The following is a 16,721-nucleotide window of genomic DNA, read 5'->3' as shown; positions in this document are numbered from 1 at the left end:
AACCTACCTTCCCTTCCCTTACCCCCTCCACCAAATAATACACCGAAATTCAAGACACCACTTCTCTCACAAACTATCAGCAATACATTGTATGCTTCACAGATTATGATTGATTCCATTGTCGAATTACAACAGGATGAAGGAGCTAAACACAATCAAACTAATTGCATCCAATAATGGGTACTCCGAAGTTCCCCCCCCCCCTTTCTCCACCTCCACTCTACCTCCCCTCTAACGCCTTCAAGGGTATAAATTCTGTGTACTGATACTTGTAATTTCGTCGAAGATGACAATCAACGCTGCCAAAAGCAGTGTTGTCGTCTTTCAACGACGAAAAAAACCTATTTCCAATTCCCTTACCTTTAATTCCTGCAAAGTACCAATGGTTTCAAAACACAAATTCTTAGGGTTACATTTCGATTCCAAATTACTCTGGTCCGCGCACGTAAAGCAAGCCTTGAAATCAGCAATTGCAACTAGGATAGCTCTTAGTTGCTTTTTAAATTCGCGATCTGCGATCGCTAGAAAGGACAAGGTGACGCTTTACAAATCCTACATTCGACCTCGGCTGTTTTACGGGTGCGAAGTGTTCGGCAGCACTTCCCTTACGAATATCAAACGCTTAGAAACATTCCAAAATCGTACTCTGCGCTACATCACAAACCAACGCAAACTCATTCCAATAACCGAAATAAGACGCGCTCATAATGTACCCAAAATACACGAGTTCATCAAGTCACAAGCTGTGCGACTTCAGAACTCCCTTTCACGCAATCCGCTCACAAAAACACTATGGGATTACCCAGTACATTTTAAACGCTTCAAAAGCTACAGACTTCCAAAAGAAATATTATTTCGCTAATACCGAATTCTTTCCTATGTCTTTTCTTTCAAAATAATTATTAGTATTGTATTGTTGTTTGAAAAAATAAGAAAATATACTTAAAACAAAAAAAATATAAAAATTTGTTCAAAATCAAGCAAAAAAAATAATAAAAACTTGATAAAATGTACAAAAAAAATAATAAAATGAACAAAATGCATTGTATGCAACAAAAAATGAAAGAAATTGTGTAAAAATCAAAAAAGAAGTGTCATAAAAATTTTTGAAGTGTCATTTTGGGGCCACTCAGGGCCGTTTCACGGCTTCGGTCGCCGTTAGTATGTAGTCTTGTTAACTTTAGAGTGCTTTTGCACATGCTCACTAGAAGCCTGTCTTTCTGATTCTCCTTCACTAACACTGGAAAGGTAACACTGGTCCCTATACACTTGAATCGTCAATTTTCCCTGATTTTCGCACTTGCGAAAAAATCACCGCCGCCGAAGAGGTGGTATATATACTCACCGGAGGCTGGACGGATATAGGGTATATAAGCCCGTCAAAATTGAGAGGATGGATGGATGGATGTAATTGCCAGATGATGATACGCTGTATCGAAACCGGTCGCAATATATTTTATTTTGTGAAACAGCTAAGTGTTTTCTTAACCTTTGTGCATCATAAAAAATACTTATTCCACCGCAATTTTATATCTTGAGGAAAAATCCCTGTAATTGTCGTAAAGACTATTATTCTTCAAAGCTGTAGAAGCCAAAATAATAATTGATAATGGTAATTAACCGTAGTAAGCCGAATTTCGCGAATTCATGTAAGCAAGGTGTTATTAAAGGCTTCATTTATCGACTAAATAACGTGAAAATATGGAGTATCGAGAAGTAAATAAAGAAATAGTTATAGATGCTGTGAATTATTTTAATACAATACATTTTGGATGATGATTTTCAATTGACAAACTCGAAATGATCGAATAAACTGGACAACCAGACAGGGTGTGCGAGATTTCGTGATAATGTGGGCTTAAATAAAGCCAATTCGGCCAGTGCATCGTACAGGAGTAAAATGAAAATTGTTGAAAGGAGTGAAGAAAAAACTGGTTCAAAATTTAATTTAGTTAAACCAGCGTCCTTAAATGTAAGGTTTTGATTTTCTAAACCACTTAAAATTTACGGATCATAAAAACGGCCCTACGTGTACACTTGAGATGAAATAGAGCCGGAAGTAACTAACGGATAAACGGCGCGACGGCATATTTTACGTCATTAATGTTCTCGAAAGAATATTCTCCTTTTTCTCCCACTCCGAACTTTAATGCCAAAAATACTCTGTCGAGAATTCTCCACTCCCATTGGTTGCCACCGGTGGCAATAAAGATCGACGCTCCAGTCGTTAGGATACAAATCAATGTACCTACTTACGTATTAGTCCGCAAGAGATACACTACGCATTGCATTTAATCGTTTATTGCTCAAAATCAAGCTTAATTAATTAATATTAAGCTCAATTTCATATCTAATAGTTAAATAACGCAGTTAAAGATTAACAAGTGAAATGTATTCCGTTGAAAAGCCATGCAAATATTTGTTAATGTGGTCCATTGGCTACGGTGCTGGAATACGATCCCAAAGGTCCATGTTCCATTCTCATTTGTGGCAATTTTTTTCATATTTTTCTTCTACTTTTTTTACTTTCAGAAACCTGCTATTCACAAGTATATTCACGATTTTCACTGCAAATTTTAATTCCGTGCGAGGAAATGTTTCTGCACACTTGCGACATCAGATGTTTTCCCGTTTTTCACACGGAAAATTCCTTTGAATTATTTCGTTTTCGTGTCGCAACAAAACGCATTATTAACAAACACATGTATTTGGTTTCTTTTTATTTTTCAATATGATATCATGGATTCATTCTTACCATTCATGCATAGTTTTCGAATCGGATTTCGTGATCAGTTGAACTTTTAACACTCTGCGAAGAAGGAAAACAACATAACTCGAAAAGCTACATTCTCGGATGATTAAAATTGATAATTGTTTTGATGAAAAAAACAAAATTTACCAACCAGACGTTTCTCTGGAGCCTCTTGTAGATAAGTCACAACTCGCTGAGTGAAATCCCTGACCATCCCCAACTCCGGAAGAAGAACCCATTCCCTCCCTGGCTCGCTCCTTCTGGCTTTCAACGGTTCTTTTCCAATGATTCGAAAACTAGGCTTGAATCGTAAGAGAGTACAATACCACATTGCAACCTTAAGGAATCCAAGTACATACATATCTTAAAACAATGCGTGGCGTTGTGACAAGGAAATAAAATAATTTAAAGAAAAAATTGGGAAAACATCACACGCCGCATGAGCATAAGAAAATCCTCGTACAGAAAAAGTGAAATTTTCAGTGAAAATCATGAAAATAATAGTGAAAATCAGGCTCCTGTAAAAGAAAAAAGTAGAAAGAAACCTTACAAAAAAGTACCGCAGACCAGACTCGAACTTGGAATTTCAGCGCGGGAGTCGAACTCCGTAGCCGCTGGGACAAGACAGTTTTTGTTTAAACGGAGTTCTGGAGGGAATTCAAAGCCAAATACAGCGACGGCCACCCATCCTTGCGCCACTAGTAACTAAAGTTTGAGTGCGAATTAATGCGCGTATAGACCGGCTTCAGAGTAACGCGGCAAATGCTCCCTAGTGGATCCTCCTATAGAATTATAAACTCTATGGTCAATGCACTCAAGGTCGCATCGCGCACATGGGCTGTCAACTGTTTTTCCTCCGCTCCACGCCAAAGCGTCGCCCTCCTCCTCCGGAACCGCTCGGATGGTCTATCACGCGCACGGCCACTCACTCGAGTGGAGTTTCCGCACTCTGCACCGCTAAGTGCTCGCAGAGGAGGAGCGGCTCGTTTCACGGATTGAGTTTATTTTTTACCGCGCTGCCGCGACGCTCACTTTTTTATTTCCTCCGCCCCGCCCGGCTTCATTGGCGGGCGACATCCTCTCATTTGATTCTGTTCACGGTCCATCGCCGCAAGTGCTGCGCGAGTAAGGCGCGCGTGCACTGCGATCGGGCGAGGCGTGTTGCGGAGCGACAGAGTGCGCTATTGTTGGAGCGCCACCTTTACCGAAGGCGCCCTTGCTTTAGTTTGTTCAGTCACTGCATTATCTCAGAGTCCTCTAGATGGCAGTTCTCTACACTACTCCCTCATAGGGTCGAGTCGTTCCATACACTTCCACTATGGGAATTGAGACGTCCGCCATTTTAGTTCTTCCGTCTCTATAGAGTCTTATGGGAGAAAGTGATATAATGCCAGTTTTTTCATAAATACGCGATTCCTGTCGCGTTTTCGGTAATTATAAATCATAATATATTCAATCTTGATGTACTGGGAACACTTTACTATCAATTTGTAAATTTTAAATCGTGAAAAATAACAAATAATCGCGCTTCAGTCAAGTTTTGATTCTTTTCACAGGACGTTTTTCTAGATATGAAACTCTCATATTTATGTCTGAAACAGGGTAAATTATTTCCAAAAGTGCAATTACTGCTCCCAGGGCTACTATATAGCGTTTTGTTCTCGTCAAAGGAATAATTTCAGATTTTGAAAAGCCCAATATCAGCTGAGAGAGAATTGTTATCTTCAGATCGGAAGAGATTTCGCATGTACTATCTGAGTTAACTTCCATGAAAACAGCGCAATGGATATTATACGAGGAATTTGAGGACAAGTCGGGTCAATTTTTAGTGCCGAAAAATCGGAAATATTATCCTACCTCAAAATTAGACAAGAAAAACTACATAAGTCACAAGCTGTCATGCAGTTTATGTACTTTTCACGAGAGTTGCAGATCATAAAAGATATCATCAAAGGAGGTATAAAAAAGAAAAAAATCACATTTTTCCTAAGTCTATAATGTACACACACCACAAATGTTACATTTTAAGATTTCCAGAATGATTTAACAATTCCATTGAAACTAAGATTATTTACATAATGCAAAATAAAAAATAAATTTTAAGTGCACAAGATGTAACATTTCTATTAAAATGGATTCAAATTAGTAGGAGAGAATGATGAAAAGGTGATGACAGCTGCCACAATTCTTGCATTCTTCTCAATGTTGCTATGTTCCTTTACCACCAATGACATTGACTACTCGAATTTCTGAACCTGTAATTAAAAATATAAATAAAATTTCGAGCTTTATTACACCAAAAGCATTAATTCATAAGTAATTTTAATGAACAGCATCTTAGTGATGCATCAAATTCTCACAATCAACAGTCATGATAAAGTTCTATAATGTGTAGATGTTTATTAAACATGCAATCACTTAAGTTTCTATATCATCTTTCATGGTTTGAGCAATAGGAAATTAATAAACTTGCAATTTCAATTTGCAGACAACTTTCTGGAAATTAATTCTATTACCAAGATGGCAATCTTCCTATCAGCATACAAAATTATAAAAAGGAATAATATGACATTAACATTCCACAACACTGTTACTCAGTGGCATAACTATGGGGGGGAGGAAGGGAAAGATCCCTCCCCAAAGCCTCAGAGAAATAAAAAAATTATTAATAATTATTTTCTATATTGAACTGCATCGACTAAAAGTTAAATCTTTAGCGCCAAAATGATTTCAAATGTATTTCCAGGAATGCTATTCTTCAAAAATTTTCTTGGACTGATTCGTTGTCTGAAGGGGGGGAGGGGTTGCTACCCCAGGCCATCCTATCCTTCCCAAAGCATATTCCTAGTTACGCCATTGCCATTACTCCTTGACACAAATATTTCAACATTTATCAGATCATCTAAAATTATTATCAAATTGAATACATACAGTCATATTAAACTACTCCATTGCCTAGTCTAGATCATCGTATGCTCTCCTCTTTAAAAAATATTTACATTTTAAAACATTCCAAACAGCGGAATAGGTTGATAGATTTCACGTTTAATAGGCATTCTCAAACGTATCCCATATTTTAACCCCAGAATACTGTTCAGCAAAGAATTCATGTCAATGGTGAAGGTGCCCCCCAATTAATGACCCTCATTATAACAATGAACACCATTTACCTATCTCCATCAACACCACCATGGAATGTGTCATGCAGTTTCCTCCGGTATTATATCCATTACAATAACATTCAGACCAGGATTAAGCAGTCGATAGTTATGGAAAAAAATTGACTGTATAAGAGGAATCTCAGAATAGTAGTGAATTAATGCACAGCAAGACCAAACTTGCCTGTCAAAAGAGACACTAGTAATTATGAAGAACAGATTTCAACCCCAGAAAACTGTTCAGTGAAGAGTTCAAGTCAATGTTCATGGTACCCTCCAATCAATGAGATGAACAACATTTACATTCTCCATTAACACCGCCATGGAATATATATTCCTTTAAGCACAACATATAATGTAGTAATTTGCCAAGAAGGATTAAGTAATCCACACTTCTGGAAAGAAACTAGCTTAAAAAGAGGAATCTCAGGATTGCAGTGCATTTATGCACAAAAAACTAAACTTACCCATCAAAAGAAGCATTCTCAATTATGAAGAAGAGACCTGGCACTAGAAAAAGCTTTGAAAGCAACTGAAGCTATACCAAGAAGGGCAAGTATCAAAGAAAAAACAAATATATTGGCCCATGCTGCTTATGTAGCCTTAATAGCCTATAGTAAAAGTAACCTCAAATCAGTAGCCCAAGTGGAATAGTAATAAAAGTAGGATTACAGCTAATTGAAGATAAGACTAAATATATGAAAATTGGAAGAGTGGCAGAGCCTAACATTTCTCTGCTGGTGTTTGGTTGTCACCATTAACTGCCAAAATGAAATAGATGAAGAGATGCAAATGGGGATAAATTAAGCTAATAGATGCTACTGGAGCCTATCAAAATTATCGTAGATTCAACTTCTCAATATACCAACTCCAGATATATATCAACTCAAGATAGATAAAAATTAGAATGTATACTATCATAATACAGCAAGTGCTCGTATATGAGGCTGAGGTAAGGACCCTAACAAAGCAGCCCCAGAAGAAGTAAATAACTGTTGGAAATTAAATATTGAGAAGGATATATGGTCCAACATTTGACGAAGGGGTTTGGAGAATACTGATAAACATAGAGCAGGAAACTTCATAAAACAAGATATTGTCACTGTGATCAGAAGTAGGAGAACTGCATGGCTTGGTCATATAAGAGGCAGTGAGGAGTGTGGAGAGGACAACCAGAGGGAAGGCACCCACAAGGAAGACTAAGATGATATGACCCAGTGGTTGAGGACATGGGATGAGTTGGGGAAAAGGTAGACATTATGGAGGACAGAGGAGTCTGAAGAGACAACTTGTTGGTGAGGCCAAATATCAACTTGGATTTGAGTATGGAATCATATTACTTGCAATATTTACTTTGATTAAACATGTTTTGTGCTTGAATTCCCCCTCTCTAAGAACGACTGTTGCACTTATTTGTAATTTGATTTCAGCATTAATCTTATACACATAATAACATTTCATACATACTAATTTCCTCTTCAAAAATAAGGGGGTACTTCGTAACTGGAACTTTAAAACTTGACTGAAGGATTAAAAGCAGTGGCTTCATAGTATGTGGTTTACAATATCATTGATTAAAAAATTCAACCATGTAGCAATGACCTATTGCAAATTTTTTTAACCATATGCTGAAGTAGAAAACTGAAAGTAAGAATTACAACTCTATAGCATGCTTAAAACACTCTGTTGTACTTCAACCATACAGTATAGTAGGCCTTTATAATGTATTCTACTGAAGACCAAATGATTCTTTGGTGTTCTATACAACAAATACATGAACTAAACAAGAAACCCAAAAATTACATTTAAACATGAATTATCTTCTGCGTGTTTATCAATGAAGCCATAATATCTTTGGAAAAGAATGATGCCAAGCTTAAAATGATAAAAATTCAGCCAATCAGTGATGTATAAAAAAAGAAAAGCTTATACTACAATTAAGTCAAGTTTGAACTCAAAGAGAACCAATGCGTCTAATATTTATATGCCACTTTCATCATGAGGTTTTTGCCTTTTACTTTGCAGTGCACCATTTTCCTCTAGGAACTCTAATAAATTACCTTCAACAAATATATTCAAAGCTACAGGCACTAACCTCAACCCTTAAGAAACAAATAAATGGCAATGTGGTATCCTATTCATACATGCATGCTGGTGAGAAAGGGTAGTTGAACGTTCAATGTCTTCAAAAAGGGTATTTCTTGTAAAATGTAGAACTTACCCAATCAGTAATTTTAGCATCGTGTGCTAGTTCTTCCTATGTTGCTCCCTCGCCAAATGACACTCTTGGAACCTGCATGAACAGCAGCAGCAACATGCAAGTGATAATGCAAATCAAATGTATTAATTTATTCCAATGGTAAACATTACTAATCACAATAATATAGAATCAACGCAAAAGGAAATGGCAGAAAATCCCCTATGGCTTAGGATAAACACCATAAATGGATTTAGGAGTACAATGTCCTAAGTTTATCACAATGTATGACTAAGAAATGCATTTTAAAGAAGTTTTTATTGCAACAGAAATCATGATATCTCAAAAATATCATTAAAACCATATTATTTTCACACAATACCACATCAGGTCTTGAATAAGTTATATCTACACATTAACAATATGCTCCCACTCCACTCTTGACAATCACTATTTATAAAACATTTATAAAAGCACAATTAAACTTACAGGCTTAATAAAAGTAAATGTATAAGTAGCACAATAAGTTCTAGAAAAATTTATATGAATAATATACACACTGACAACAACGCATTGAAATTGAAATGATGTACGAATAAATAATCAAAAACTCCAAGATTTCCATAGCCATATTTTTTAAATAACTCTCAATAATTAGGCATGAATAGTACCGTCCTCTTTGATAATCACTGAAGCCATTTCAGAAAAACCTAATTAATTATATATTTCCATTTTTTACAATTAGTTTCTAAGCCCGAATACGTACCACAAGTAAATATTCGGCCAAAGATGTTGAAACTTCAAGTACACAGGAGCAGACTGCAGCATAAGCACTAGGCCACGACAAAAGTTCGGTGTTAATGTATTTTTCCGTTTCAACCAGCCCTAGGAATGTAATCCTCTTCATACAAAACTGGAATTAAAAATTCGGAATGAGTCAAGGAAAAGATTAGTCGCAAAAGCGACTCGTCGAGATTTTAATTGCATCCTAAAATTAAGCATTCACACTACTTCGAAATACAATACACATTCTTCTCATAAACTATACACACAAATAAAGCAATGAAAAGTGGAGTTTCGTCCACTAATTATGTATCCGGAAGCGCAGATTCTAGTCAAAAACGTAATTGCCTTTATTGTTGTAAATAACCGTAAGGTTACTTCATACCGGCATTGACAAAAACAAATATTTTTATTGAATACAAAACTAGCAGCACTAACAGTTATTGTTACACTTTCTGGTACGTAGTAAAGAACTATGTAAATCATCTCTGCAACCCAGACTAAATATTATATTTTAGTCACAAAATTTCACATATTCCATTGATGAAAAGAAAACACAGAAGCACAAAAACACTCGTCAAGAACCTCGCCGGATTATCTGAACCGGAATACATATTTTTTTAATTTACTACTTATGCACAGTTCAAACCTAATAAATGAAATACGTGGATCAACACTATTAAAAATTTAAGGTAATAGTATTAAAGGAACCATTAAGTGTAGAAAAACTTACCTCACGTAGGCGGGAAGACGTTGTTTGGTGTCACTTGTCCCTTCGGCATATTTGAAGCCATTTCGCTCTTCTCTCAGTATTTAGAGGGAAACTAAAATTTTTAAACACGTCCGTGGTGCTAATGGAGCAATTAGGAGCCGAACTACAACCTATAATGCCGTATTTCTACTACAAATAACGGAAAATCTTGCCGAGCAACTGCCAGCCACATTCACTTTCTATATGTAAACAACAAGTGCAGAGAACAAAGATGGTAGGATGCGACGACTCAACTTTGTAGTGTATTATCAACAATCCAGAGGACTCTGCATTATCTTTCCTCACCGTACACTTGCCAAGACAAGGACACTATTATCGCTCTCGCAAAGGCCTTGCCTGACGGGTCGAGTTCGCAAGTTTACATGCGGCGTTTTGCTAGATAGCCCAGCCCGCCCCCGTTGGACCTTTCTCTTACATTCACAGCATGTTGCCCCTTTCATTCTATCTAAAAATCCTCTTCTATTCCTTCCCCTCCCTCGTGTACCGAATATTCTACCCTATAACACCATTTCTAACATACTCTACCCGCTAAGAATTCGCTCCCTCTGTCTCCGCCGTATCTCATTTTAAAGCTGCCTGTCCTCGCCTACCATATCCAGCACTTTGTCGTTCCTCTTCCTCCACATCCACTTCACCTTCTCCATTCTTCTCCACACCCACAGTCTTCTCTCGTCTTCCCCCTTCCTTATTGCACACGCTTCCGCACCGTAAACTCTTACACAACTATCCTCTCATAAGCTCCCTCCTGTTTACTAATGCCTCCTCTGCTAACGCAATTATATTCCTGATATCCTTACCGCTACATTCACTATCCTTTAATTTGATACCCGATTGATGAACTACTTTACCCACCCAAGTTTTTGACCACCTACCTTTATCATAAAATTCACAACCTTAGCTCGCCAATTTTTTTACAAAGTCGCAGACCTTGTGAATTCTAGCAGTTGATAGCCATGCCGTAATACTCCCTCGCTCCCTTAACGCATCGAACTTTAGCCTTCGATCCGGCTGGCTGACCAACGCCTGATCGTCCGCTAACCTCACTCATTTGAACGTCATACTTAAACTCCAGATTTTATAGTTTTACTGGCGCACAGGGTCAATTGTTCACATCCAAGTCGCAGTCCTTGTGACTGAAGTGGAAGGGAATCAATCTTGCCATACAAACGTACATTGCGCCTTAGTCTAGGAGTACGGCCACATCTACGCGTAATAAAGTATCTTTTGAAGTACTAAAGGAAAAAATATGGCTCAAAGCAATTTGTCGGGATGATCAGAAGAAGGCATGATGACAGCGTTATATGTATGTGAAGACCACTTTGATGTCATTTTGTTGCACGATTTTATTTTTCAACGAATGGCAATTGTAGTTATTTGATGATTTTACCAGGCATGTAATAATAAGGATTGTGACATCACTTCGAATAAAAATATTTTTTAATATTGTGTTAATTGAAATGAATTTTAAATGTACAACCGTATGGATATTCACCACAGATATATCTCTCTTCCAGACCTAAGGAATGTAAAGTTAATCGACGTTAAATATGTTCCACTACAATGCTTCTAAACGTTAACTTCACATATTCCAATAGTGTGCTCAGTACCCATTACAAGAAATTGGTAAATGCCAATAGCTAAATGAGATACAAATCAAGCTGTAGAATACTAGCGAACGATATAGTTGATTTAATTTGTCTTACCTTTCAATTTTGCGACTTCTTAACGTTTTGCCGCCAAAATCTTCATTGCCTTAGAATAAATCAGCGACCACGAGTGAGTTTACCTTCGGAATATCCCCAGAACGAGTCTTCACGAAGTCTTGTGTTAGCCATTACGTAATATGTACACCGCAATATCTTTAAAACTCATTTACAACTGCTTTAGACGCACCCTCTAAATTATGAATCACAGTATCGCCGGTATCCTTTGTCATTGCCGTGAAGCGAATCCGCTTCTGAAAGACGATGTTGTTGCGCGAAAGAATTTTTGAACGTTCGCGAGCAATGAAGCTCTGAAGCAACAAGAATATTGAGAATCATGAAGTCCTATTTTGCATGCGTAATTTGTTTTAACTTATGTATCAATGCATGGAAAAAATTACTATTTCAATTCCATGAGGGCGTCCCACAGTTTATGCGCTTCAGTGTGTTATTCGTTCGGCCAGGAGAGGAGTAGGACTGAGGCGAGGTTCTCTTTCTTTTTGGAATGACTTTCTTTGGGTAGCTAACATTTGATTAGTACCATCATTGCCGACATGATAATCATCGGTGGAGAAAAATTGTTCCACGGAACGCACCATTTTTAAACTAAATAAACCTTTAATGAAGGGCCACGATTGGCCGCAAGTCTGCACCGTTGCCGGAAGCCTGGATCGCGACCTCCGGCAGGCACAGCATTCGAAGTCATGAGTCGTCCCGAGCATCTGGCAACAGGGCAAACTCGCGGCCAATCGAAGCGCTTGGCCCAACGTTCGAGCAATTTAAAAATGGTGCATTGTCAACGTAGACGTCATGAGTAATTTTGGTTCCCACTGGCATCAACTATTCAGGGTTAAAATTCAGTGACAATATTTTTCTACGCCCTGGGGGTATCCTGACGGCTCAAGAACCGTTTTCTGTGATGTTATCCACTACATTAGCTAGTTCTTCAATAAACGCCGGTCGGAAGGTTTTAATAAATTTCGTTTGCCATGCCATATATACATTATATCGCGCCGTGAAATGGGCTTACAAAAGTCACCAGCGACGTCGCTGTCGCTATAGCGATCCGAATGTCACTGATGACAGCGCTGTTCATCGCAATTTATATCCGGGAGGATGCAATCTTTAAAAGTGATAAATTTCAACTGCATTTCTCTTGGGTGTATTACTCTATTGCAAACATTGAGAAGAAAGTGGATGAAAACGAAAAAAAAAATGTTTCTAGGCCCCTTTCCCTTACAAAATCAAAGAATGTCAGCAGTGTCCTGATGGGATTACTGCCTTCCGGTGAGTGAATCAAATCAAATTTACGATAATTCCTCGAAGATTTTGGTTAGGCAGAAACAATCGTTTCTATGTTTACGACACCTGAGTCCACAATGGCATGTACTAGGTTTCACTTCGCACACAGCGAGCTTTTGGCCTTCGGCGGCGATATACTAACTCCGTGAACTAAGTAAATAAAAATTGGAGCTACGCGATTCTGCCACTTTTACGCTATGCTACTTTCGAGCAAAATCTGTTGAAAAGATTTTATAGGAAAGATGCTGGGAGCCGCTAGATCCTCGGAGGCGAGCTAAGCTTAGATTGCTTGAGCAAAGCAGAAAAGATTTTTTTACAGCGACACGGAGAACCTCATATGAGAACCTTACAATATTCGCAGGTCCGACAGAAGCGATAAGTTAAGAGAGATATTTTTCCAATTACAATAGTGTAGGAATTTGCTTCCCCCCGAATACAGACTTTCATAAATGCTAGGCAAATATTCGTTAAGAGCATTTTATTTTTATGTATCAGCGGTGGATGTCCTAACACACACGCCCTGCCACACGCCTTTTAGCCGACTAGCGGACTAACGTTCAGATCTATTTGTTCCCGCCTGGTTTCCATACAATTTTGCCAACATCTTAGACAGGCTGATTGCAGAATATTCCATTCTTTGGTAAATGTATATTCATGTCAATCCACCGCATTCATTCATTGAGTTGCAGATTCCAATTCAATCAAAGTCGGTGAAAGTAGCAGACAGGATCAAATAAAGGGCGTGGCGGACTGTTTTTAAGATTTCAGGGTTTCCAGCTTGCCTCAGCAAATTTCTTCACATTCAAATTTTTGAGAGAATATGGAAACAATCTCCGAATAGACACTAAGACTCGGTGGTCCTTTGCAGGTGTAGCCAAGTTTCCACCACCTTAATACATTACGCACAGTCACTAACCGAGGAACAGAGTCTGAGCCATTCATTTGCCAATGCGGAGTCTGTTTTGTGGAAATATGACTGCGGGAGCAGGTGGCACTCGTTTGCGAATCGTCCATCTAATTTTCGAAACCAAAGCATTTCCATCGACGGCGCACCAATGGAGTTTTCAGCCGAGAATTTTAATTTGACGAGAGAGAATTCCTGCAATGGCGTCCAACGCAAACCGATAAGAGGCATTTCGTGGAATCAGATTTATGCACATTGCGGGGTGAATGTGGGAGCCCTGCGCTCAGAATGCAAACAAAATCAAAAAGCCATGCCCCTCCGCTGGCCTTCCTGATAGTGCTCTAACAAATAAACGTGATGGCCAATCAAATTCCAAATATAAGGATGAAGTCCAGCTCTGAAACGCCATTAAAAAGTCGCTATCTAATTTATGGCTGCAGAAAAGAGTTCGATTCACTGGAAATCAATTAAATGATCGATATTATCCAAGTGATGTTCGGTTGGACAGTGCCGGAAAGTGCAACTAAGACACGGCGAGTGAATTTTACCTTTCTCAGCGACTCTCCTTTTTATAATACTCTAAAATAAATTCCATAAACTTAAGTCACGATACACGACATGAAACAGCTATGACGTTGTCATTTACTTGCAGAACACAAACGATTCACCTTTGAAGGGTTACAGCTTAAGCATTAATTCGTTCGCGTTTTTTGCTGCGCTCAATGTGGCTGGGCGGTGACCGAAAGCCGATGCCACCACTAAAAACCCGGACTTCGGAATCATTATTGAAAATGTAAGAAGAAAGCGGAGGAAATGTTAATTAGTGGGTTTTACTAAAACTCACTAAGATACTTCTTTATCGATAGCATTAAAGTTCATGGAGATAATATTTCCAAGCGAAGTCAAATGAAAACCAACGCTATAGTTCGAATCAGAGCTCAAGTGGACGATTTGTACCTTTCACACAACGCCATCCATCAGCGCAAACATGTATCATTAAGAATCCACAGAAAAGGAAAGGAGGGGATAAGATTCAATAGGTGGAAGTGGATGATGACGCTGTATCAGCTGGCATAGACCACAATATTATTGAATTGAAATGTCACTCAACCACCCAGTCCAGCCTGGAAACTGGTCGAGGAAAATGACAGAAATGTATAGGAACATTTCGATAGTATTCTATCTGTTTCTAATAGGTAAGTTGTATGTTGTATATTTTATACTATAAATTGTACAAGAATTATAGCATTCGTGAGAAAAAAGGAGGAAGATTGTCTCACAAAAGGCAATTTCCCATGTGAAGCTGGCATATTTATGTCCAGTAACTGCCTGCCCCCTTCCAAACTTAAGCCCTCGATGATAATCTAATAAAAGCTAAGGCCATGTTCAAGTTTATCAATATGTATTTTTTTCAATTCTTCGACTAAAGACAAAAAAAAACTACACACGCTTCACCGACTGTTGATGAGTGATCGCAGCCATCTATAATACGGCGATTTAAACTTCAGTAAAACAGTGTCGTATTTAATGCTAAAACTATACCGTTCACACGACAGACTCGTATTGATAGCTGTTAAATTACCTCCTCTAATTCGTGTTATTAATGACCTTCGTGCCGATTATTTGAATTCCTTCCTCGAAAGCGCTTTTCCTAACGACAACACTTCATTTCAAAGAAAGATTCACACTAAAAAGACACTTACCGAATGCATTAAACCACATCCATATTGCGTCTGCATCATTAATCAGCTCAAATTCACGCAAGAAAGGAAGCCACCGCGTTAAAGCATGTTGCAGGAGTGCAGTAATCACGTTTTTCTGTCTTTCATTCACTCTGGATTCCTTACACCTGCTTCCAGCTGCAAGTGTCGCTTTTCCCACATGCGCTGTTCTTCAAATTAGTTGCTGGTGACGTTTGGCCGTTGGGAGACTCTTAATCATGAGCAGTTGGCGAATTCCGTGTTTATTTCCGTGTTAAACGGACAAAATGGAGGGAAAACTCGCAAACATAAGTACGTGGAATCCCTCTCGTAGTTGGCCGCAGGGGGCGTTATTTCTATAATTCCGCGACGCGAACGCATAAATATCCTTGAAACACTTTGGAATTAGACTCGCGAAGGCACACGCACCTTGCAGACGCAACGCTCGGAATATCGTGTCAAATCCGGTTTCCAATGGCGACAAAAAACAAATGGTCTCGCAAGAGCGTCCCTCGCACTCCCGCCGTAATTTCAGCCAAATCCAAATTTCAGTCACATTGAGCACATTTCACGCCTGTATAACCCATCTCCTCCGCACATTCAGGGAAGCTATATGTTTTAATCGATTTTGCTCGCTGGGGGGCTCTGCTCCCCCCCCCCCCAGAACCCCCACGCAAAAGGCCTGCGGCCCGCTCCGGTGACTATGGAAGGTCTTACACAAACTTTTTGTATACCCCTTGTCACTTAAGGATCGTTTACTTTTCAATTGGCTAGATTAAATGTAAGCAATATTCACGCTTTCAAGTAAAGCGAGCGCATGGTACGTGGGTTAAAAAATGAAATAATTATATAAGAGCAACGTTTTTCTAAGTGACTAAAAGAATAAAGTGTACTTCTACAAGTCTGACAGAGTCTCTAAATTATTCAAGTACAAAAAACGTTGAGAGTTAACATTCCACTGTAACAATCAATTTATACTTAATATCATACCATTACGAATTTATGAAATACAATGAACTACAGGGGCGGATGCAGGATTTCTTTCTGGGAGGGGCACAAGCAAGGCCGTATCCAGGATTTTGTTCAGGGGGGGCACAAGGATACTTCGTCATACAAAACGAACGAAATGATAACGGAACCGTATTAAAAATCTAGCATATTTTTAAGGGTCTGGGGGGGGGGGGGGCACGTGCCCCCGTGCCCCCCCCCCCTGGATCCGCCTATGATGAACTACATTCAACTACATTTTAACTGATATAGCATTACATAAGGCGAGTAAACACAGCAAAAACTGTAGTCAAAAATACCAGTGTCTGAAAACCTTTGTTCTGATTGGAAATCATAAATTTAGGAGTTCACTGTAGGTTTCCTCAAAATAAATACAAAAAATTCGGACAAGAAATGTGCTTGCATAGAGTATTGAACATGGGCCCCCCGCGCGTAATAACAG

General features: G+C 38.6%; 1 protein-coding gene and 1 long non-coding RNA gene across 2 annotated transcripts in view; one reads left to right on the top strand and one right to left on the bottom strand.

The window, feature by feature from the left end:
- The window catches only part of LOC124156632 (calcium/calmodulin-dependent protein kinase kinase 2-like), a 245,208-nt gene that overhangs the window by 48,887 nt on the left and 179,600 nt on the right, over nt 1-16,721 (top strand). The window lies entirely within an intron of this gene.
- LOC124156633 lies at nt 4,723-9,015 on the bottom strand. Its single transcript, XR_006864362.1, has 3 exons — nt 8,874-9,015; nt 8,132-8,203; nt 4,723-5,007 (listed from the first exon to the last, which is right to left on the bottom strand). It is a non-coding gene; the product is annotated as an uncharacterized LOC124156633 (long non-coding RNA).

This window comes from Ischnura elegans, chromosome 3 (genome assembly GCF_921293095.1).
Source record: "Ischnura elegans chromosome 3, ioIscEleg1.1, whole genome shotgun sequence".
Classification (NCBI taxonomy): domain Eukaryota; kingdom Metazoa; phylum Arthropoda; class Insecta; order Odonata; family Coenagrionidae; genus Ischnura; species Ischnura elegans.
The sequence above is the reverse complement of the archived record's forward strand: the minus strand, read 5'-3'. Positions and strand labels throughout refer to the sequence as shown.